The sequence below is a fragment of the Rhyacophila brunnea genome, unplaced genomic scaffold, assembly GCF_057557595.1.
Source record: "Rhyacophila brunnea isolate RB1 unplaced genomic scaffold, BYU_Rbru_1.0 scaffold_16, whole genome shotgun sequence".
Classification (NCBI taxonomy): domain Eukaryota; kingdom Metazoa; phylum Arthropoda; class Insecta; order Trichoptera; family Rhyacophilidae; genus Rhyacophila; species Rhyacophila brunnea.
In genome coordinates, this window is record NW_028232816.1 from 3,842,193 (window position 1) to 3,867,635 (window position 25,443).

The 25,443-nt window shown below is 32.2% G+C and overlaps 1 protein-coding gene across 5 annotated transcripts in view; it reads right to left on the reverse strand.

Annotated features, from left to right (window-relative positions):
- Dh44-R2 (Diuretic hormone 44 receptor 2) overlaps positions 1-20,762 on the reverse strand; it is a 515,631-nt gene extending 494,869 nt beyond the window's left edge. For all 5 annotated transcript variants that reach the window (XM_085944033.1, XM_085944029.1, XM_085944030.1 and 2 more), the window contains exon 1: positions 20,484-20,762. The gene's annotated coding sequence lies outside the window, so the exon portion shown is untranslated. The remainder of the gene's footprint in view (positions 1-20,483) is intronic.
- Positions 20,763-25,443: the final 4,681 nt, after the last annotated feature.

A 25,443-nucleotide genomic window follows, 5' to 3' on the forward strand; every position in this document is an offset into this window, starting at 1 on the left:
ATCAATGTGACATTCCGTAGTGTACGTATATCATCATCATCCCCCCGATAAGTGGTGACCCCTTCATACGAAAAATTATGTGAAAGAAGTGACGTGTAAGCACATGGCGGCAGACGGGACACATACAAAAAACGCAACCGTCTACATCGATCCCATGGGCAACCATCATCGTTTCGCTGCCTCAAAATATATGAGACAACAACATAAAAACTTGGTTATTACGAGGAATATGGGACCGACTGAATTTGCTCATTATAAGCATTACTCGTTATATCAGAGAATAGGTAAAATAAATGAGCGGTCATATAACACAAAAAGTCGCTATTCTAACAAAAATAGAAGTAGAACATAAAAAATCTGAAAACCATCGTAAAAATCCCCGAAACAAGCATGGCATTCATAAACTACAAAAGAAGTTGTTTATTGTAATGAACGCTGGTAGGTACTGTCATCAGAAGAAAAAGGAAGGCCCTGGTGCCCGACAGTTTCAAATTCCAGATCAGCGATTTAATCAAAAACACCATTGCCCCTGACGAATGTTTAGAATCTCTGACAAAGCTAAGTAAAATATAGCACCCTCGATGGGCGAAAAAAACTGTACCTACCGGCGAAATTGTCGCTCGGCCGAGTGACAGAAAAAAATCACCGTTAGGTTTTGACTTGACCGAAAGCCTTCCCTTTTCACCTCCCCGCTGTCTCATCCCCCATAGATTCGTCGTAGATAATTGTTGACAGTACGTTTTCTCCCGCCAAAGTGCAAGGTACCTAGGGCTGCACCCTCGGTGTGGCCCGGGTTCTTTACGATGTAAACTGTCAAGTCACGCCCGTTTTAATATTATAAATTAGTGAATCCCGTCCGTGTTATCGGCTTAATAATAACCCCTATAACCACCTCGAAATCACGCATCGCGTCTTCGATAAAACGCTTTGGCGTCGATTCCGCTTATGCGCTCAAACACGTGCTCCAATATGACGACTGTGCGGTAACTAAATCTAAGGCTTCTTTAGGTGTAATTAATGATGTAAAGCAATCGATGTCTACCCTAATGTAATTACAACCCAGGCTTGTATAATTTAGTGTAATTAAATATATTCTCCGCGCGGAGGTTTTAAATCTAGAATCTGTGTTATAATTTATCCCGTTTGTCCCGACGTCACACATACTCTGCAACCCGAATTGATACCGGGTCAGGACATCTACCCAGAAGACATGTGAGTTCATCTTTCCCCCCGGTATCAGTACTTACTGACTTCAGCTTAGATTTTTTACATGAAATTTTAACCATATGCGTATATACTTTTTCAATGTTGAAGACGAAAAGACCAATTACGTACCTACTTAGACACTTAACTAGTGTCATAAACGTAATTCGATCCCGGTGGCATCAGTGTACGGTCGGAATTTATTGCTTAGGATCAAACATGTTTTTAAACGAAAATTTTTGACGATATTTTAGCTCGGTATATCCGATAAGTAGCTCGTTATAAAATTGAATGAATGTATGGAGAAAATCGTACACTAAAATGTCAACGAATGTTTTCTTATTACATCCGTGATCTCGCTATGTCCGTGATCGTAATAACCAAGTTCGAATGTATATGAGAAAAAAAAAATTTTTTTTGGTTAATTTGAAGTTCTAGAATATTTTGGGTCCTTCTATACTCTCACAGAATACTTACGCATGTTTCGATAAAGCGCTAAAGCAAGCATGCTTTTCCACGTTTCACCGAATAGGTGACTGACTGTGGAAGAAGTACAAACAAGATGGAGCACGTTGCATAAGATTTAGCTCAACAATTCACAACTCGGGTCTTTCAATTGGGAGCATCTACGTCACTACTTTATTTGAAAATGTCACTATTATATTTCATAATAGTATTTACGTTTATGCTTTGCAATATGTCACCCATTCTACTAACATAAATCGACTGTAGAAAGGAAAAAGGACGTAATCCACACAAATTAAATTTTACAGGAGGCACAAAAACGTTTAAATTTTATAAAACGCAAATTTTTTAGAACTTATTCCACTTTTGTTATTTAATATAGTTTCCGTGAAAGTTAAAATATAAGATAGACATAACTTTTTTTTTCGACCATGTCCGATCCTGATAGGATCATATGGGCCTCCACAAAGTGGAGGTTTTTTATTGACAGATTTTGTTTTTTTGCGAGAAATGGATGTCAGCCACTTGCTCAACCTATTGGGTCCATACCCTGACACACACAAATTGAAAAACCATATGCGTACTTGTTAGACCCAGGATTCGAACCTGAGACCCACGGCTTTATAGTCCAACGCTTAATCATTAATACGCGGAACAGCCGGTACCAATGTGTGAAACCGGGACAATTCCGGTCAAACCGGGACGTATGGTAAGCTTAGACATGTGAAGTGCATGATGGTTTTTATATCGCAAATCTGATATTACTTATTGAGTTAATTAAAGACAAACCAACAAAAATGCTGGTTAAGTCGTTTTTCCCACTTCACTTCCTTCTTTGCTTAAAATTTGTTAGCTAAATTTAGATAATAAATCAGCATTTGCAGCTTACATCCTTTGGGCACAACCAGCGCTCGAAATGGAAAAGTTTAAGAACCGGAGCGCTCGACAATTTTCTGAAGATATTTTCATAGTTATGAAATTGTATGTGTATTTTACAGCAGACACAGCAGCTTCGGTGATTGGGGTAATCATACAGAGATGTTTTACGTGGCTGGGACATGTGTTCCAGATGCCGCCTAAGATTGTGACACTTTGTACCCTTGTGGCACAGCCTCAAAGGTTCCGTCGTTATGGCTGGCCATCCCTCACCCTGCAGCGGTGCTACAAAGCGATATACGCGCTGCAGGTCTGGAATGGCGGGAGGCGCGAGAGCTGGCGATTAGGGAATCCAATCCTGGGATCCCGAATCCCGGGATCCCGAGCTATTTTCAATACATATGAATCCCGGGATTGATAAACATAATTCCGGGATTTCGGGATTGATTTTTTTTATCAATTTTTATGGAAAATATAACAGAAAAAATACTTTTAATACAAAATAACTACATTAGAAATAAACTGAGTTTGATTGAAGTTTGATGTGTAGGTTGCCGATTCATTTTATTTTTTCACATAAATTATTAAAAATGAGAAAGATTGGTAAAAAAACAATGCTTCGCACTTTTAACAAAGTAATTCCACCATGATATCATACGTTTTACGGCAGTTTCATATTTGGCTGACTTATTAGATTTATGAAGCGGAAAGGCCATAAGTACGCCATGATTATTTGCTTTACTATTTTAAATCTCGCTGATCTATTCATTATGTCTTTACTATCAGAAATAGCAATCTCATATTAAATTCACATTATTATTTATATTATAATATTATTTACTCCATTAAACTTGTGTATTTCCAAGATGTAACGTCTACAATATTAACAATAAATGTCTTAAATAGTATAAATTATACTACATTTATTTTTGACCGATTTTATCAATGTTATTTGTAAATATAAAAATTTTATATTAACAATGGAAAAAAATCCCAATCCCGGGACCAGTCCCGGGATCCCGGGATTGTCAAATTGTAATCCCGAAATCCCGGGATCAGAATTTTGGCTCGGGATTGAATTCCCTACTGGCGATGGATTGAGGGAAGTGGCGTGAACTTGTGCTTCACCTATGACTCAATGCTGGGTCGTGACAGGGTGGAAGAAGAGAAGAATATGTATATTTTATATAAATAAGGGTGTTAGATTTTTTTGTTATATGGCCTGACAGGGGGCTTTATGTCATGTATGTATTACTTACATGCTACATTAATTAATAATAATATGAGCTATGAGTTTCCGTGAAAATTAAAAATTTTCCTACTGGTTCCTTTGATTTCCATAAGACACACATAACACTATAGTATAGTATAGTTTACGGATTATAATCCGTAAACAAATCTTTTTAATAATGGGTGCCTACACATTTTCCATCTACGCATGGAGAATAATTATAAGATAATAGTCCAGTCAAAGTCTTATGGACAAATAATGAGAGCTTAGAGTTTGCGAAAATAGTACACGTGCTCTTAATTCCGTGCCAACAACATGATATTCCTTAGACTCTGTTTCATGCAATGACTACGATAATCTTTTAAACAACACATATAAATTACATATTATTTTTCGCAAATACTAAGAGCAATATAATATTTGAGACTTTCACGGTTGTTTTTTTAACGTAATAGATGTTTGGGTTTCCACCGTGTGCACTACTTTCTCCTTCTTTTCTCGATATGTACTAGAGATGGTGGGTTACGGTGAAAAACGTCATGGCTTCCAGCATAGTCAGCAAAATCCAATATTCGGTCCGGTATCTCTGGCCGTAACGATTGCCACATTACTCTGAGGAACGTTTGCTCTTAGCTAATCGGATTCCTTTTGGCATTCTTAGAGCGATGTTTCCATTCAATTACCTACACTACACTTCACACATCAAAAAACATATCATCTCTTGATAATGGCCTCTGCAACGAGCCCGAAACGTCGAGGAAAGAAGGAAGAAGTACACAGTTGGAAACCCAAAAATCTATCACGACAAAGAGAAAGATTTACTAGTCAGATAGTTTATGAATTTATAACAAACTAACTATACTAACACCCACGGTGGCCGCGCGGCTTAAGCGTCGGACTATAACGCCATGGGTCTCAGGTTCAAATCCTGGGTCTGGCAAGTACACATATTGTTTTTCAATTTGTGTCTGTCAGGGTATGTACCTAATAGGTTGAGCAATTAGTGGCTGACATCCATTTCTCGTAAAAAACAAAATCTGTTAATACAAACCTCTACTCTGTGGAGGCCTATCTGATCCTATTAGATTATATGATCGGACATGGTCGAAAGAACTATGCCAGTCAATCAGGGCGAAATTTTCAAAAAAAATATTTTAAATCGGTTTTGTTTAATTAACTGAATGAGTGTTTTAGTACAGCGCATAAATTGCTTGATATATCAAAGGTAATATATATAAAACGCCTACCGGAATGCAGTTATCGAGGACCAGATTTTCTCCATCCAACCTACCTACTTTTCCGTAGTTTTTCGTAGTTACGTAGTTTTTCCTACGTAACTTTCGGTGTTACTCCATTAAAAAAACCCCTAACCTCTACCTTAGAGTTAAAACTCTGAATGTCACATATTCAATATTTTGCAGGAGAGCAGTTTTAAGTATTTTCAGTCAAATGTCTCTACAAATGAAGCTTTTCAGATACTCTAGATTATTTTTCTAATGTTGTCCGAAAACTTTTTGCTATAGATTAAAGTAAAAATGACTTAAATTGGACATCCACTCTTTAAGTTCTAAGGTTTAATTGGACTACCGTCGTTTTAGAAGTAAATATTTTGACAACCATGTCACATTTGACTCCCAAATTTTCAGAATTAAAATAACGCGAATACACATTTAAATCTGTATACTTGACTAAAAAATTGTGACTTCCGCATTTTTAGCTATTAGGTACAGATATTTCCTAGGCTGACAATAGTAATCATAGCCAATCTGAACAAGAAACCAATAAAATCAAACAATTTAACCAATAAACACATATCTGCAAGGTGACCGTGCGCTTGTACAAAACATGTGCTCTAAAGCCATGTAAGTGTGGGGTTTAGTGACTTGGGAGTCAAGAGTACGGTGTTTCCTGCTCACCATTAACACCTGAAGTGAAGTAATCCTTTGGCAATTTCATCTAATCATTGTATCGAGCGAGTCATTTTATCTTTATAATCTATTTCCGTGTACCGTTTGAAGTATTCATTTTTATTGTTGAATAAACTCTGTGAACTCTAATATGAAAACCAGAGGTATTTCTATACCACTCTGTATGCAACCTATGTTAGATACATGCTCTGCATCGAAACATAGTACATCAAATAATTATTAAAACCTGACAATCATGTATATTTTTTGTCGAATGCAGGATTCGAGCCGACGACTCACGGTTTCAGAAGTGGCACTCTACCACTGTCATCAATTTCACACAATGGATGAATAATTGGTAGCTTTTAATATCCATTGTCTAAAATATAAGGTGGTTTAAAATATATAAAATTAAATTCTAATAAATTTATCAGAGCTTCGTACTTCTTAGTACAGTGACGTCCCTAGACAAAATGCCGCCCCTAGGCAGTGCCAAAATGCCGCCACATTTTTTTACAGTATATTTTATCAAACTTTCATGACTCCAATATCTAAGAAATGTGTTGTATGGATACATTACTAACAAGTTATATGTATACCACTAAATCTAATTTAAATACCATCTCTGCTTCTATGGACAATATTGCGAGTCTACGGTTTCAGAAAGGTAGGTACATTTAAAAATGCACCTGGCAACTTTCAAAACTCGCGAGTGACTGGCAAACATATTTAGATACATTTTAAATTAGGTATGCACGTGTCATTGCTGTTCACCAAGAACGTGACGTCCAAGGACAACGGAAGTAAACCAGACATCGCAAACCCGACAAAAAATTAAGCCCTGTTAAACAGTGAGCTGATTTTTTTAATGGAAAGATATTTCCGTTATTACTAAGTTTAGGTAGCTTTCTATGTATACCTAATGTTTCTCCTCGATTTGCCGCCCTTTGGGTAACTGCCGCCCCCAAGCGACGCTCAATCTGCCTACCCCCACGGGACGTCATTGTCTTAGTAAGAAGGTAAGAATCGTTTTTGCGACTCGGACGTTGAACACGGATTTTGTGGAAAAATTTTATATAAATAATATTTTCACGAAGAACCTCATTTCATCAAGTCGATTGTATATTTTATTAACTCAATTTAAATTTTAATTGGAATATTCATTTCAAATTCCCTCTATTTTCTTATTCCCTCACAAAATAATAAAACTATTTTTTTTAGTCCAAGTACAAAAATAATTCAATACCTAATGTATAATTGTGAAAGTCTTAAGGATATACCTCAGTTGAGGCATGGTCTAAAAAGATCGAGGCTAGGCAATGCGCGGGTTGCGGGTCGCGGGTGCAAATGACGCATGCCGACCGAAATATAATTTGTTATATAAATCCAACATGCGTCCATTTAATGTTCTGTTTATTATTCTATTAGTAACAATAATAATATTATATTCATTTACATGTTTTCTTTTTCAAGTAAATGGGTAACGTTTTTAGTCATCTTTACACGATTTAAGAATTAATACCCCCGTCGCCATCACGAAACAAATTGACGTGTTCACACCTCGGCGTTCGTTCTTCGAATGCCAGCGAGTCCAAAATTTCGTCAGTTGAAAATTATTTGCCGTTTCACTGACGTATCGTCTTAAACATAATAATATTATCAAACCGTCTAAAAACATCCATTCATAATTTGGAAACATTCAGAAAGAATATTAGAAAAAATATGGCGCCGGACGTGGCTCTAAAGTTGAGATTATATTAAGATGCACATCGCTTACTATCACGTGACGTCACAGTAAGCTGCCGCTATGAGAAAAAAGTGTGTAATGTCGTTTTTCTTGGTGCTAAAAATGTTATCAGACTGATGCTCCCATCCCGTAGCACAATTTGCACCTTTAAACGAACATTGTCAGTTAGCAAAATCTGCCAAAATCAACAGAACGACAATGAGGTCACCTCACGTTGTACTGCACTGCATCGACACCTGCATGACTCAATGAACAATTTGTATCGTTTTCCACGTGCCTACACTTTTTCGATTCATGTAAAAATCTTGCGTTTTTTTGTTTTTAGCGGTTGGCACTATGTATTTTCTATATTAATGTTGTCTATTATCTATGGTCTGCAGGTTGAGCTCTGTTCAAAATATTATCTATAGATATTATTGAAGTAATTTTAACGTAAACACACGTAGAAACTGTTGAAATTAACATAAATAATAATTAATAATAATTCAAAATACTAACACATTAGCGTTGGCACTACCCATCATTGAATTTACAGAGGTGGTGATCATTTAAAATATTCTACAAAATGACGAAAGCATAGGTAAAATTTAAATTATAACATTTCTCGCTACGCTGAAGAATACTTATTTTTGAGAGGAAGAGATAAAAAAAAGTTTTGTATGGATTTTTACATTTTTTTATGCCAGGATAAAAGCTTAAAATAATTACTAGATAAAAAAAACTTTTTATATAAGTACAACGTTTTTAAATTTTCTGTTGAATCATATAAATTTGACTTGACTAGCTTAAACGATCAAAAAAAATGTAATTGATAGAAAAAAAACTGAAATGTCATTTTGACACTAATATTGATTTCCATAGTAACGCGCGTATATATTAATAATTTAATTGTTAGGACCCTAGCAACCAATAATAGTGGATTGGATTACGGATTTCTTCAGAAATAACTTTTCATACAAAACAGAATTAACTGAAAATGAATTTAATTCTACGTAAAAATGGCTAAAAGTTTTAAAAAAATGCATTGGCATCGTGTTCTGATATATTCTAAAAGTTTCAAATGTCTGGCTAGTCGGAAAGTTAGTTAAAAATCGATTGCAAGATTTTTACCGGACAAATAAGAATACGACCTAATAAAAACGTTGTAATAATAATATTTCTGCAATCCTAAAAAAATTGTCACCCAGTGTGGCCCAGAAAATTCAAAGCGTTAAATATTCACATATAAGATATAAGCAACAATGTCATGCGGCACCTTTCCCAATCGCACTAATCCCGTGTGATTTAACAAAGTATGTTTATAATATCATCGTTGATATTGATATTTTACACAATCTTTGTGTAAACAAGTCGCTGTATAATATAGCCTTGAATAATATTAAACATAATTCGCAGATTTAGACAGTCAAGTTTGTGAGACCGGCATCTTAACGCGAAACGAACTTCACTAAGGCATCTCTCAGAGTGACATAGCCTTATTTCCGCAAACTTCCTAAGTTCACATAGTAGGTACACAAGACGCACAAAATAATTGCCAAACTTTTTTTCCGCAAAGTTTGTTCTTTATAATTAGATAAGTATTTAATGAAATTATATGAACTAGGGTAAAAGAAAAGAATTATTGGCATTGACGAAGGCTATCCAAAACACATAATAAAGTTTAACAAACGCAATATATTAATACATATTAGTTTCATAAAAATAATTACAAGATAAAAAGAACTTTTTATGCACAACGTCTTTAAATTTTCTGTTGAATTATTATGCTCAATATGCTCAAACTTGTACTTGATATGAAGTAAACAAAAACAAACAAACAAATATAGAATACTGAAATATCATTTTGACATTTCATTTTGATTTCCATAGTAACGCACGTATTTATTAATAATTTAGTTGCTAGGACCACCTCCTTAGCAACCAATAATAGTCTTTTACTTTTTACGGATTTTTCTGAAATAACTTTCCATACAAAACAGAATTAACTGAAAATGAATTCAATTCTACTTAAAGATGGCTAAAAGTATTAAAAGAATGCATTGGCATCGTGTTCTGATATATTCTAAAAGTTTAAAATGTCTAGCTAGTCGAGAAGTTAATTAAAAATCGATTGCAAGATTTGTACTGGACAAACAACCACCGGACAAACAAGAATACGAGCTAAGAAAAACTTGGTAATATATTTTATCGGTACTGTAACAAATTAATACTGTCGACTAAGGATACTTAAAAAAATTCAAACTGTATTAATTGATTATAAAAGAATGTATTTTATTATATTCTCATATAATATATTATTTTTAGCAACATTCCATCAGGCCTAATGGCAGTATTGTAGTGAAATAGTAGGATAGTATGTAATATAAGTAGAACAACAATCATAAACAAACAGGCTTTGAGAAAATCGCATAAATAATATATTGTGACCTTCGATTTTTTTTTTCAAAAAAACACTACGATTAAAAAAAACTGTTATAACCTATGCGTCCATTGAAAAATATAGCTAGCATATAATATATAAATAATATATTATATGCTAGAAAAAAAATCAAGCACAAAGAAATTGGCGTTATGCCTGATTTTATAGGGCAACTTTCAAATTGGAATTACTCCATTACATGATTTCGAGACTTACCAACTTTTGGCAGTAACCTCATTATTTGTATTATTTATACTTAAACCTTTTTAGGCATGGAAGACCAATGAAAGATTTTGTACCTCAATGCGGTTTTCAGAAAACATTAAGTGTGAAATTAGATACAAATTAATCTGAAATTCGAAATGAGCTGCAACTAATTACATCTTTCGAATAAATACATAGGTAAAATTTTTACACATTTAATTCAATGGGATATTTTGGCTCTATAGCCGAAACCAAAAATCTTGTATAAAAAAACTCAATATCTCTGTTAATCCATCATTGGCTTTTTTCATAAAAATCTTTCTAAAAGATAAGTAAAGTTCACCTATTAGAAATGTATTAAGTACATACAAATTGGCCAATTTCTTTTTCCATAAAAATAGATATTATTTTGAACAAACGCGAGTCGCTAAAATCGATTCATATTATATTCGTCAAATAGAATGTTATGTTTATAATGCCTATGTTTGATGAGAATTATTTTTCATGGTCATTATTTCGAATATAGGTATGTAAATTTTATTATAAACCACTTTACTATACAAAACATGTTATAATATGGCATATTATCATAATAACTACTTATTTAAATGAAATTGACGTTTTCAATGAAAAAATAAAATAAGTATATGTTTAAAATATTATAATTTATTTATATTTAAACTCACAGACTCGCGATATAAAATATGTAAGTATATATTATATTATATTCCACAGAGCTGCAAATATTTTTGTGCCTAATGTCGTGTGACATATAAAAATAAATGAATCAGTTCATATTTTTACATGTAAATATCATTTCATACTAGTTATAATATTATATTAGTAAATTGTTTATGGAACTACGAGTTTATCAACAATAAAAAATATAAAAATGAGAAATGTGTACATAACTATATATTATCTTGGGGATATTAATATTTTACTCGTAAGTGTCTTCTTTGTCATCGGGACCTTAATACTGAGGATCATGACATATTCTGACAGTCTTCTGCACCACTTTGCTCCATCCCTCTCGACATTTAGCGGTCTGTCAATGTTGCACTCTTGATTTGGTCTGACCATCTACGTGTCCGGAAACTTGTACGTATGCAGTTCGCCGTATCATATATGAACATGTACTTCACCGAAAAAAAGCGTTTGTTAAAAACGGTACATGTTCAAATACGCGCGATAACATGATGTTACTCCCTACTTCATTTATCGTTTGTCATTTTATGGCTACGACCGTATGTTGTAGCTTAACTACTGGGAAATGCCAATAAAAATGGCGTGTTTCAAAAAAATACTACCTAGGTCAATAATTATAATAAAACAATCATTATTTGTAGGATGTTTATTACATTTAAATGGTAAAAGACATAGCTTATAATCAGTATCTTTAGAATTATCTTCAAATTTGTTAATCGTGCCCATTTTTGAATAATAAAATGCCTAATTCTTCTCGAATTTGGGATCACAGAGATTATAATATATATTTTTTTATCGTAAATATTTAACTATAATAATAATATAATGATAACATAAATTTTAGTAATGGTGTTGTGAATACGTTTAAAAATTAATAAATCGAAAAAATCTTTACACCACTGCACATGGATGTACTGAAATATGACTATATTCTAAAACATTAGATCGAGAGGTTTAAAAAAATACTATTTTATGTAATAAAAATACTTTATGCAGTCATCAAATGTTTAAAATAAATATAAAGGATAATAAGTCTTCAAAATTAAATAAGTAAATAGATTATCTACAACGTTTAAGGAATGTATAGGGTTATGCTCTTAAAATACCATAAAGTCTCCATTTTTACCTACGTTGGGCATAATATGGGCCGTTAACAAGTATGGAAATTCTTCCATTTCTGACAATTTAATAAAAATACGACAACTGAGCTGAACGTACTAATTACGTTAATATGCCTTCTAAGATATTAATTAATCTGGTATTGTTTCTGAAATGTTTATGCTCGAATGAATAAGAAAAAAATATATGATATTGTATTTTTCTGCAGATAGGTATATTAAATTTAACTCAGACAAATACTCTTTGTATTCTATCGCTGCAATGCCATCTTTAATTAAAGACTGAAATGAAATATATTAAAACATTTTAAAATTTAAAAAAAAAAAAATATAATTATACTTAAACGAAAATCTCACAATGCATCGGTGGCAAAAGGAGGAGATAGGCTGTTAAGATTCGACAATAGTGCACACTAAAATTTGTCAGTAATATTTATTTGGATACTGTTCGGTTATCAGCAATACAGCGGAAAACACATTTTGAAAATAGCCGATAAACTGAATTATTTGTTAGGTTACCTAACCTAACCAAACCTAACCTAACCTAAACTAACCCAAACTAACAAATAATCCAGTATATCGGATATTTTCAAAATGTGTTTTCCGCTGTAATCCTGATAACCGAACAGTATCTTTATTTAATGTTTGAGGCTTTCACGGTTGTTTTTTATCGTAGTAGATTTTTGGGTTTCCACCGTGTGTCCTTCTTCTGAAATCCATAGTTTGAAATCCATATAAACCCTGAAAATATTAATAAGGATGATGGATTCCGGTTAAAAACGTCATGGCTTCCGGCACTATCAGCAAAATCCAATATTCGAGCCGGTATCCCTGGTCGTAACGATTGACATATTACTCTGAGCAACGTTTGCTCTTAGCTAATCGGATTCCTTTTGACATTCTTAAAGCAACGTTTACATTCACATACCTACACTACATTTTCATCATAAAACATATCATCTCTTGATAATGGCTTCTGCAACGAGCCCGAAACGTCGAGTAAAGAAGGAAACACGGTGGGAACCCAAAAATCTACTACAATAGTACCTTTATTTGTTTTCATTTAACTGAAAATATAATTTTCAGATGGTGCTGGTTAGTTTTTAAAATTCAATTCAACCTGTTTTTAAATATTTCTGAGGTTAATATGCATTCTAAAATATTTTAAATGATTAGATGTTCAGGTTTAAAACTTTTTGTAAGTAACACACTTACTTAATGCTGCATAATATTGAAAATGGTATGACAACCAAAATTCCACTAAAAACCTAGGTAACTTAACGAAAATATAACACAATCTATTACCAACCTATGAAAACGCTTTTGTATTGTGTTACAAGAATAAATCTTTTCAAATCTATAATTTAAATATTATTGTACTTTGACGATTTATAATTTCTTTTACTACGCTCACAAAATAATATGACTTAGTGAGATAAATAATGTCAGATGCTACCTTTGAGTGTTTAAAGCCAGTGAAGTCCCACCTTTTTAATTAAATACGAAATACTTATAAATGCATCGCACATTCATATTGCATTCATATTATTTGACAAACAATATAATCTAATTTATTTCTCGAATCTCCCATTTTCCGTTCAATAAGATTATACCTAAGTGAACATATATAATTTTGAAAAACACTTTTTGAGAAAATATATAACCAATAGAAAAAATCTTTTTTGAAAAAAGTAAGCCACCCCGGCAGAGAATCGAACCCTGCATTTCGTGGGTTTACGCCCCGTCCGTCGCATTTACCTCTATGCTACGCAGTGACATACTAATTGCGACAAATTTTAACTATTGGCCTTTTCAATACCTACTCATCAGCGTTCTTCTAAATCAAGCTACTTTGGCAATCGGTTTTTGTTTTTATTAAATCAAAGTAGATACCTATTACTTCAATTACTAACCGGCGTCGTGGATTTCTCCAATATTTTTTATGATGTAACTTACTTGAACTTGCTAATAATTTATAATTAACTATTTCTTTTATTCAACGAATAATTCACAAGATTTAAGAATGTACCATTCTGATTATTGAACATATATAATTTTGAAAAAGTTTTTATTTTATTTAATTTTTAGTTTTTACTTTTATTTAGTTTAATTTAGTTTTTATTTAATTTTGAGAATGTGTTTTTCAAAATTATGTATGTTCAATAATCAGAATGGTACATTCTTAAATCTTGTGAAATATTCGTTGAATGAAAGAAATAGTTAATTATACAATTATAAGTATTTAAACGATCCCTTAAAATCAAAGTTAAGACCGTTATCTCTAACTTACTTTTATCTAACAAATCGTCACTGTTCTGGCAGAAGACACTAATTCGAAAAAATGACATATTGAGTTAGTTATACCAAAATGTTCCTTATTTCAAACTTTACCGTCTGGGAACCTTCTTAATAAATAAACAGTCTTTATTTTAAAGTCATCCTTTTTACGATTACTTAATAAACTCACATGATAGACCTTTTCAAACATTTTAACAACTTGAAAGTCAAATTACTCAAAACTAGTATTCTCCAGTTAGTGTGTTCTGCCAGAACAGAGATGAAATATTTTGCTTTTTTCGTGTATTTTACCTATCTATGGCGAGTATAATAATATGATGCATTCATTTTCCATTTATATATATTAAATATTTTGTTTTCGTTTTGTGTAAAGCTTAAAATTTACATTAGCAGAAATGTCGAACAATTCCTATGTTTTGTGCATGATTCGCCCACAATCCTATCGAAGATTGCCGAAATCATACAAAAATATCAGATGTTACCACCCGCTTTGCGGTTCGCATCGCCGTAGTTCAGTATACATCAATTATTCAACCATCAACATCTCTCTGTTCAGCACTATCCTAACTATCATAAGATGACAAAAAATCAAAGACACGTGTGGACTAGCGCACAAGGACACTCCTTATTGAATTTGTTCACACAAGAGACTTAGTGTGGAACATTAAAATTCGGTGTATTCAAAAAACAATTGAAAAGATAAGCTCTTTGAGAAAATTGCAGATGTATAAAACATACAGACCATATAGTTAGCTCTCTCTGACTGCTGAGTTTTGACGTCAAAATGTGAGGGAAAACTATTTAGTATAGCCACCTTCAATCTACCGAAGAAATAAGTTTTGGTAAATCTATATTTTTAAACATTCATAATTCTGAAAAAAAAAACTCATGAGAAAATATAGCCAATAGAAAAAATCTTTTTCGAAAAAAGTAAGGCACCCGGCTGGAATCGAACCAGCGTCTCTTGGGTTTCGCGCCCTGTGCATTAATACTATGCTACGACTGCCATGCTGAATCTTCTCATGAGTGTTTTCATAATTATGTATGTTCAATAATAATTAGAATATTACATTCTTAAATCTTGTGAATTATTCGTTGAATAAAAGAAATAGATAACCATATTTTTAATATTAGCAACACTACGTTTATCGTAAACCAATCAGAAACAAGGATCAACACGATCGAATCGTTACGTGTAATTGTTTATAGTGTATTGACGATTGCTCACGACGGTTGGCGTGTATCGTTAGATCTGGTTGAATCTGGTGGTGTAATTAAGCCTTTATACCGGACCGCAGAAAATCATTATGAGGGCACATACGGATTCCTCATCACTGTTTAAATTTCTTGCCACGGTAACGACCATTAATAAAACAAACATGACTTAAAATATGATAATAGGTAGGTATTATAAATTTACTAATTTTGTAATGTTGTTTTTATTTAATAAAACGCAATTTTTTGTTGTACTTATTCCACTTTTAATCAATAGATTAGGACCGGTTTCGTCCGCCTCAGAGGGACATTTTCAACACGGTTTCAAACACGGTTGGTTACAAACCGGTCCTAGTCTATTGATTAAAAGTGGAATAAGTACTACAAAAAATTGCGTTTTATTAAATAAAAACAACAATGCAATGCAGTTTCACCATGAATTGACAGTTAAGAAAATAAAAGAAATTAATTTTGTAATTGCAACATATTTTAATAATAATATAAATAATCTTTATAGCGATTTTCATTTTGTTTATTTTTTATTATTTTTTGTATAGTGTAAAATAACATAATATAAGAATAAAGTTTACTTAGAGCAAGAGATAAACGAAAAAAATCTTATCATAAAACATAATGTAAAAGGAATAATATTTAAAAATGTGATGACTGATAACAATGTATGTATAATCACATTTTTTGCCTGTGCATACTTCTATAATAAATTCATTATGATAAGTTTTTAGTGTGTTATATAAAATATCTATTTATAAAAATAATCAAGTAACTTAATAATTATTAATAACATTTATCAAAATAAACCATATTTCATAATATCAACAATTAAATGCTGATTATTAAAATATAAAACATTACGTATCGTACACAGCATACTCAAAATACTAGGTAATCAAAATAGTTTATTAAGGTACCTGTGTTGCCTGTTGGCAGTTTATAATATTCCTTTGACCAGTTCAAACCAGTCGCAATATTGTGTTTTACTCCAGGACTAACATGATATTAAATTTACGTAGTTTTACTTGTAGGTATAATAAACCTCACATAGCTCAATCATTTTATGGCATTGGTTAGTTATGTGCATATTCTGGTGCGAATCTCTAAAAGCAGCAAAAATTACATAGGGATCTATTTAATTGAATAAAATATAATATTTTCACCCTAATTTATTTTTACTTATTGATAGTTTGATTTATTAGTTTTGATTAAATCGAGTTAGAATCTTTAATACGAGTACCAATACATCTTAAATAGTTTTATTATTTATTATTGCAGAATAGAGTATACTTTTTTTTAACCTTTTTCCACTTTTTACTACACTGATACACCTCTTTGCCTGATTACTTCGCATAAAATTAGATCAAATAATGATATTCACTAATTGTATTAATATGTGTACAAAATTACTTTGGGGCAAATTTAAATAGTACTTAATATTGTCAGCCTAATTTATTTTTACTTACTGATAGTTTGATTTAAGTATTAGTTTTGATTAAATCGAGTTAGAAACTTTTATCCAAATATACCTTAATGTGATATATTTTATTATTGCAGAGTAGAGTATAGGTACGTTTTACAACTTTGCACATTTTTGACACTTTTTACTACACTGATACGACTCTTTGCCTGATTACCTCGCATAAAATGAAATCAAATGATATTCACTTGTATTAATATGTGTAGTAATACAAAACTAAATATAATATAATATCTGTAAAAAATATATTTTTGGAATATATTACATTATTTTCATCCTAGAGCTGGAGTGCAAAGTTATGAAGCGGCAAATCTAGTATTGAAGCATTTCATAAAAGCAACGCATACTAAAGAGAGGCCAACATTATATAAGTACATAATTTAAAAAAACCTTATTTTTCTATTTCAACAAGTTAGGGCTCAGACACACAGCACGTCGACGCTGGTCTTACTTGATTCCAAATTATCCTATTTGAATATCGTTTATCGTTTTATCTTACTAGATATTCTAACAGGGCTCGAAATGGAACGGAACGCACCGGAGCGCCGTTCCGGCTCGTGAAATTTGTAAAATTATCGCTCCGTCTCGTGGAAAAAATATGTTGACCATCTGAGCTAGATAGGCCATAGAATAGAAAATCTGACACTTATTTTTATAAAATACACATACGATTTGATGACTATGTAAATATCTTCAGAAAATTTGTCGAGCGCTCCGGTTCGTAAATTTTTCCATTTCGAGCGCTGTATTCTAATCGGAAGCATTTGGAATCAATTAAGACCTTCGTCGACTCACTGTAACTGCAGTGCTGTGTATCTGAGCCCTTAGGTACCCAAAACGAGTTACTAAATTATAAATATAACATACATAGTTTGGAACATTTAGACATACGCCAATTAGTGCGTATTAGAAACCTATTGAACTCCAGCCAATGAGCTTTACTAAATAATAATCTCCATCATTACTAATCACGTAAAAACTTAATAAAAACTATGTATTGATGTTATCTCGAATTCCGTTTAATATTGTTATTTGATAGCACAATATTTTTCCTTCATTCTTATAGTGTGACGTAAAAATCTCTACAAGTTAAAGTGTAAAGATCACCATTTTTTTTTAAATTCAATGAACAGGTAATGCACAAGATTTCATATTGCATTGTACATCGTCTGTTCAATAATGAATTGCATTTTTGAAATTGTGTAATATTAAATTGAATAATAAAATTGTTTACTTACGTTTATAGATTTAATAGGTAATAATTACAAGATAAAAAGAACTTTTTATATACAACGTTTTTAAATTTTCTGTTGAACAATATAAACTTGACTAGCTTAAGCGATCAAAAAAAATTGTACTTGACATGTCATATTGATTTCCATAGTAACGCACGTATATATTAATAATTTAATTGCTAGGACTCCAGAGCCCTAGCAACAAATAATGGTGTCGAAATAACGTTTAATACAAAACAGAATTAACTGAAAATGAATTCAATTTTACCTAAATATGGCTAAAAGTATTAAAAAAATGCATTGGCATCGTGTTCTGATATATTGTAAAAGTTTCAAATGTCTAGCTAGTCGGGAAGTTAGTTAAAAATCGATTGCAATATTAGTACCGGACAAACAACCACCGGACAAATAAGAATACGAGCTAAGAAAAACGTTGTAATAAATAGATGGAGTGTTTCTATATAAAAATACTAGAAGAAAGTTTTCTAGGGAATTTAAGCGAATTCTAAAGAATCAAAAAATGCCAAATACCTATATGATGATAAACACTATTTTATTTGTACATACATAAGGGAGGAATCATGCTAAAACTATAAACATCAATGACACACTAAAAGTTGACGCATTTTCAATCGATCTATCTAATTTATATAATGTATTTCCATCGATCACTGACAATTAGTACAATAGAGAACCCCAAATTAACTAGTTCATGTTCTATTTGTGAATGTTTTTTTATAGTAATAGTTATCATCAGCTGTTAATTATAACTACAATGAATCAATACCAATATGCCAAGCTAATACATATGTTTTCCATAAAAGGTTCTATTTAATATATTATTTAGAAACATATATTTAATATAGGATAAGAGTACAACAGAAACAAATGCAATACTCCTGCCATTTAAATATTTAATAAAGAATAATATTAAGATAATTACATTTTTTCCTATTATTATTATTAAAAATAATTACAAGATAAAAAGAACTTTTTATATACCATGTTTTTAAATTTTCTGTTGAATCATATAAACTTGATTAGCTTAAACGATAAAAAAAATTGTACTTGATAGAAATAATATTGAAATGTCATTTTTACATGTCATATTGATTTCCATAGTAAAGCACGTATATATTAATAATTTAGTTGCTATGACCCCAGACCCTTAGCAACCAATAATGGTGTCGAAATAACTTTTCATACAAAAAGGAATTAACTAAAAATGAATTTAATTCTACTTAAAGATGGCTAAAAGTATTTAAAAAATGCATTGTCGTCGTGTTCTGATAAATTCTAAAAGTTTCAAATGTCTAGCTAGTCGGGAAGTTAGTTAAAAATCTGCAATCGTCCAATACAAATCTTGGACAAACGAGAAAAAAATTATACTGGACACACAAGAAAAAATCTGTACCGGACAAACAAGAATACGAGCTAATAAAAACGTGGTAATAACAAGTAGTGTTTAGTTATAATTCTATAGTACTTATTCCACAAATATTACATTATTACCCAAGACCGGTTTCATGCTAACGGATATTTTAAATTGGATTCAATACCAAACCTAAAATTATGTATTTTACAATTTAAATATTTTTAACATTATGTAAAATTTGTTGTTATAAAAGACAAAATCACAAACCAAAATAAAAAAAAAACTCCTGATATATTTTAGACAATACAATTATTACATATTTTTTAAATTTAATTTCACTTGTTTCTGCTATGCTCTAACCCAGTGGCGAAGGGTGGAGGTAGGTTGTTAAGATCTGACGTAAATAGTGCATACTAAACATTGTCAGAGACGAATTTGTTTTCATTTAACTGTGGCTACAATGTGTAGATGGTAATGGTTAGTTTTTAAAATTCAATTAAACCCTGCGAAAACTAAGCCATAATAGATCATAGTCAAAAAATAATCGTCTATCTATAAAATATCTAAAACTATGCTATTAAATCACACATAACTTTGAATATTTTATCTATTAAAGTTTGGTTTAGACACGGTTTAACGAATTTAAAAAAAAAAAATAACCAACAATATATGTGTAATAATATTTATTATCAATCCAAAGAAACTAAATAAGTATGAATGAAAAAGTGTGCAAAATTTTGTCGTATTGCCCAAAGTGTACCAAAACTATTATGGCTTAGTTTAGGCAGGGTTTAATTGATTTTTTAAAACTAACCAACACCATCTGTAAATAAAATTGTAGTCTATGTTCAATAAAAAACAAATAGGTGCGTATGACTAACAAAATTTTATGTGTACTATTTATGGCGGATATTAACAGCCTACCTCCACCCTCCGCTTCTGAGTCTAACCTCCTTAACTATAATTAATGAATTATTTTTGAATACATACCTTATGTTGAATTTCTTAATCCACGTTAATCAAAACAACTGTCAAATTAACAACACTTTAAGATTCTCGAAAAGTTTTTCGAAAAACTTCACAAAATAAAAAAATATTCGCTTCGATACGAATAAAACAATCACAGGTCTTCAAATGATTTTTTTTTATCACAAATAAACTTTTTTAATTATTTATTTTTGTTTGCACGTAATGTTATTAATATCGAGATCACTGCGCGTTCGCGACATAGAGACTACACGTCCGCGGCGCTTGGCAGTCGGGCGAATACTAAAATGAAAATGCAGCTCATAGATAGAGTCTGGACTGCCCCAATAATAGGCATGGTGTATGGAAAATCGATGTTGGAAGCCGACGTGATGTTTCTGAACATGCACTTGAAGGATTTTCAACCACTGTAAAATTGGGCATAAGAAAATATATAAAAAAAAAACAATCTCACTAACTCTGTAAAGAGACTAAAATGCCAGTACGTGTACATACGAATATTTTGTTAAGTTATCCAATACTGAATTAACGTATAGTACAGTTACTTCAAGTTGGTAGTTTAGTGACCTTCCCTGGTAGAAAATTACTTGGTTTAACGTTTTTCTCAATTTTTTTTCTCGATAAGGCTGTATTTAAGGTTTTTCGAAATTATATTGTGTATAAACCAAAACAATCTACGCACTTCAGCGCATTTAATCTATACTCAAGACTGCTTTCGGCCGCTACGGTAGCTATCTATGGTAGGCTTGTATTAAAGTATTAGCACTTAACAAATAACAATAAGTTGGCCGTCTAAACAGTCATAACTGTCTATATCGCTTTAAAATTTAGTACAACCAAGAAAGGTGTTGTTAAAACATAGCAATAAGTGCTAATACTTCAATACGAACCTACCCTAGATAGCTGCCGTAGTAGCCGAAAGCAGTCTTGTGTATATAATAGAATATGCGCAGGGCTCATATCGTGAGGGGCGTGAAATAATATGGCGATGGATCGAGAGAAGCGGCGTGACCTTGTACTTGATCTATACCCCGATGCTGGGGTGTGATAGTATAAAGTAAGTTATGATTATATTATGTATCAGCTGAGGATATTTAAGTGGATGAATTTGAATTTGAATAAAGTCGGATTCGTTCCACTGCTGTATGAAGGTCTCCCCTAGCACTTTCCACTCTTCTCGGTCCCTAATTCTTCGCTTCCACGCAAGTCTACTGAACTTTAAAAGTTCGTTTATCCAGCGGGATTTAGGACGTCGCCGAGCGACATGTCCAGCCCATTACCATTTCATCTGCTTAGTGACATCTACCACATTTGCGTACTCTTATCTACTTCCTTATCCATTTTGTGGTCTTTTCGTCTTAAACTACACGGAATTTGTGTATTCCTCTTAAATTTAGAGTCCATGTTTCACACGCGTACATGAGCACTGGTAGAGAAACGCTTCAAAACTTTGCACTCCGGCTCTAGGGTGACAATGATGTAATATATTCTAAAAATATTTTTTATACATATAATATTATTATCTATATATTTATTAATTACTACATCATATATTAATACAAGACGTGAATATCATTTGATCTACTTTTATGCGGGATAATCAGGCAAAGAGACGTATCAGTGTAGTAAAAGTGCAAAGTTATGAAACGTATACTCTAGCACACATTGATTGAACACTTTACTCTTAAGACACAACGAGAGGACACATTTGAAGGCACTATTCAGGCGCCCAAATGTATTATATGCCAAATTTATGCTGCAATCAATCTCGTCATTTAGGGTCTAGGACGATTTGGCACCGGACAACTGGACGGCACGGAATTCGAAAATAAATAGACGTTAGGTACTTATAGGTACTTTATAATATTATTATTTATATTTCTTAAATGATTATATTATTATTAAATAGTTGGTGAGAATGTAAATATGTAGACGTAAACAATGATTTTATCGTGCATATGTTTAAGTTCCAACGAAAAAAGAGTTTTTTATTTTATACAAAGCCTTAAGCATGGTAATTCTCAATCCGCGATAAAGAATACATTATGTTAAGAGTAAAATGAATTAAAACTACTAAGTATTAGATAGAAACTGATTAAAATACCTCGTCTACGTTCTGTATACGTGTCTACGACAGTGCGGCGTCTAATTGTACGGAGACCAGTCGTCCCATTCCCGTCATTTATATACCTCCGTTAATTGACATTTGTATCCAAGGTAGACATAATTGTTGACTCGCTCGATTTAAGTGTCGTTGATAAAGATCGTTTTTGGTTCGGGTTTATTTATAATATTATAATTTTCTTTCACAAATTGATAGTACGTTAACATTATTAAAGTACATAATCACTACGTTTAATATTATTTTTACGAGATTTAAAATTCGAGAAGAATTTAAAAATTATTATTCTTAGTATTTTTTTTCAAATCCTATCTCATAATTTTAAAAGAGCGTTTTACTCAACATCTTAAGTAACTTACAAGACAGTAATGTAATTTTATTGAGTTGTGATACTTACCATACAACTGTTGTATGGCATACAGTGACTTAATGAATGACAGTGAAGTAGTTACCAGGGAATGGAAATCAACGTAAAATAGAATTTTCAGAAATACAAATTAAATCTGCTTGCCGCCCACCATGTTATATGAATATCTGAATTCTAGAGTGTGGGTGTTTGATAGTTTCCATAATATTTACTTTTTCTTTGTCTCATCCTTGAAATTTAATATAGATTGAACAAACTGTTGAGATTTTAAGCATTCATTATCAAATATATATTTTTCCATTCTTAAAATTAACTTAACAAGTAGGTATGTGACTTAGGTATTTGTATCTGGGATTGACTATAAGTGGAAAAGACGGATGTAAAGCGGAAATAAGAAAGCACACGTAAATTGCGAAAAATGGGATGACACGTTGTATATTACCACTATAATATGGAAGGATCAAGGAATTTTAATAGACACGAAAATGATACTTGTACAAACATTAGTGTTCTCAAATTCTAATGGATTTAAGTTTTGTACTATTCCATTTGAGTCGTTTTTTGCGACCCGGGTTTCGACTTTCGGCATCTTCTGGCACTATGTACACTCACCAAAATGCAAATATACACTGATAACGAATCCAATTAACTCTATAAACAACTATATTATAATAAACAAATTATGAATAGTTGAAGTGTTTGTAAAAAAACACCCTACCTTATCAATAATAATACAATCGATAAGCATAACATAATCGTCAAAACCTAATAATAGATCATTAATAATTATAAACAATAAAAATACTACACTCAAGAGGTATAAAATCGTCCATTCTGGGAACAATGGTAACGAATTGGAAATTACTGGAGTGTTAACTATAATGAGATATTATTAATGAGGTATTAGTTAAACAATTAATATTAAATACTATTCTTACATGACACCAGATCTTGAATGATCAACTTAGCTTTCTTAATAGCCCATTGCTTTATCGTATATTATGATATATATTTAGTCGATAGTATTAATATTAGTGTTCTTCATATTTTTATACGGTGTCGACTCATGGACCCCGAAAGCAAGGAACCTGAAGACAATTAATGTCTTCAAAATTACGTGGTGTGGGCGCAAAACGCTTCGTACTTTTCAGACAGAGCACATCACCAGTCAATCATCCAGAGATTCCAGATAAAGGAACGGCAGTCGACATTAATATGTCTGAGACACATTTTGAAAGTATGTTGGACATTTATTATTATAGAGAAATAGCGTCGGCGCGCTGGATCAACCATATGCAGGAGCTTCCTGGGGGCACTCTATACTGAGAGAAGCAGAGAATAGATAGGGAGAGGAAGGAATTTGATGCATTCGAAATGTAGTTTTGGTGCCGAGTGTTTCGTATATGTTGAACAGAGTTAGTACAAAACCAACCAGTTAATTATCCAAAGTTCCTGATAAAGAAACGACTCTCGACAATATGTCTGAGGTGCATTCTGCAGTTTTACAAACAGGGATTTTTTTAAATCAAGAACCAGTGTTTTTGAAACGTTTCTTCCGGAAATCCAGTCTCCCAAGATACATCAACGGCATAAAAGGGCGCCGATTTTAGAGAACCACATGTTTGCCAGATCTATACCTACCATCCAATTGAGTGCAGCATCAGCCACGTCTTGGTATAATAATGATGCCAGAGATTGGACGGAAAAACGGCAAACATTTTTAATTTTCAATTAAAATCTCATCTTATTTTTAAACCAGACCCTTTATGACATACTTAAAACGGCTTCCAACCCCTTTTCCCCCTTTTTAATACTACAACATGCAATGACAGTGGAACAATCACAAAAGCACCCAGGCTTTGAGAAATTCACAAAGATGCAATGTGACCTCACCGGGAAACTAACTCGGAGACCTCGGATTAGAAGCCAGTACCTTACGCATTGTAGTACGAGACCACAGAACATATTAATAAATAGAATTACGATAGGCTATGAATACCACAATACACAACATTTTTGATGCAGGGTTATGAATGTGTGAGTGCATACGAAAATGAACCACACATTATAGACGTGCAATAGTGTGTATTGCAACCTTATTTGAATAAGCGTCAGTCCATAAACCGAGATCAGTTATCAGAATGAAGGACACGCGTATTCTTAACACGTGATTAAGTTTATCCCACATTCTTCCACACTCGAGATCGGTTGCCTGTTACTCCACACCCGTTAGGTATTTCAATTCCCTGTATGAGACGTTCGCATGTATATAATCTGAGAACAGTGTTCTCTTACTTCAATAAATAATTATCTCGTATGATGGGTTTCCACATCAAGTCCGTAATTTGTATTGCAGAACAAAGGATGATGAACATAATATGATAATTTCCCAAAATACAAATACAATACTAAGCCAATTGTTAATCTGTATTTCTTTAATACTTCTTAATAATTATCGTCACGATAGTCACCAG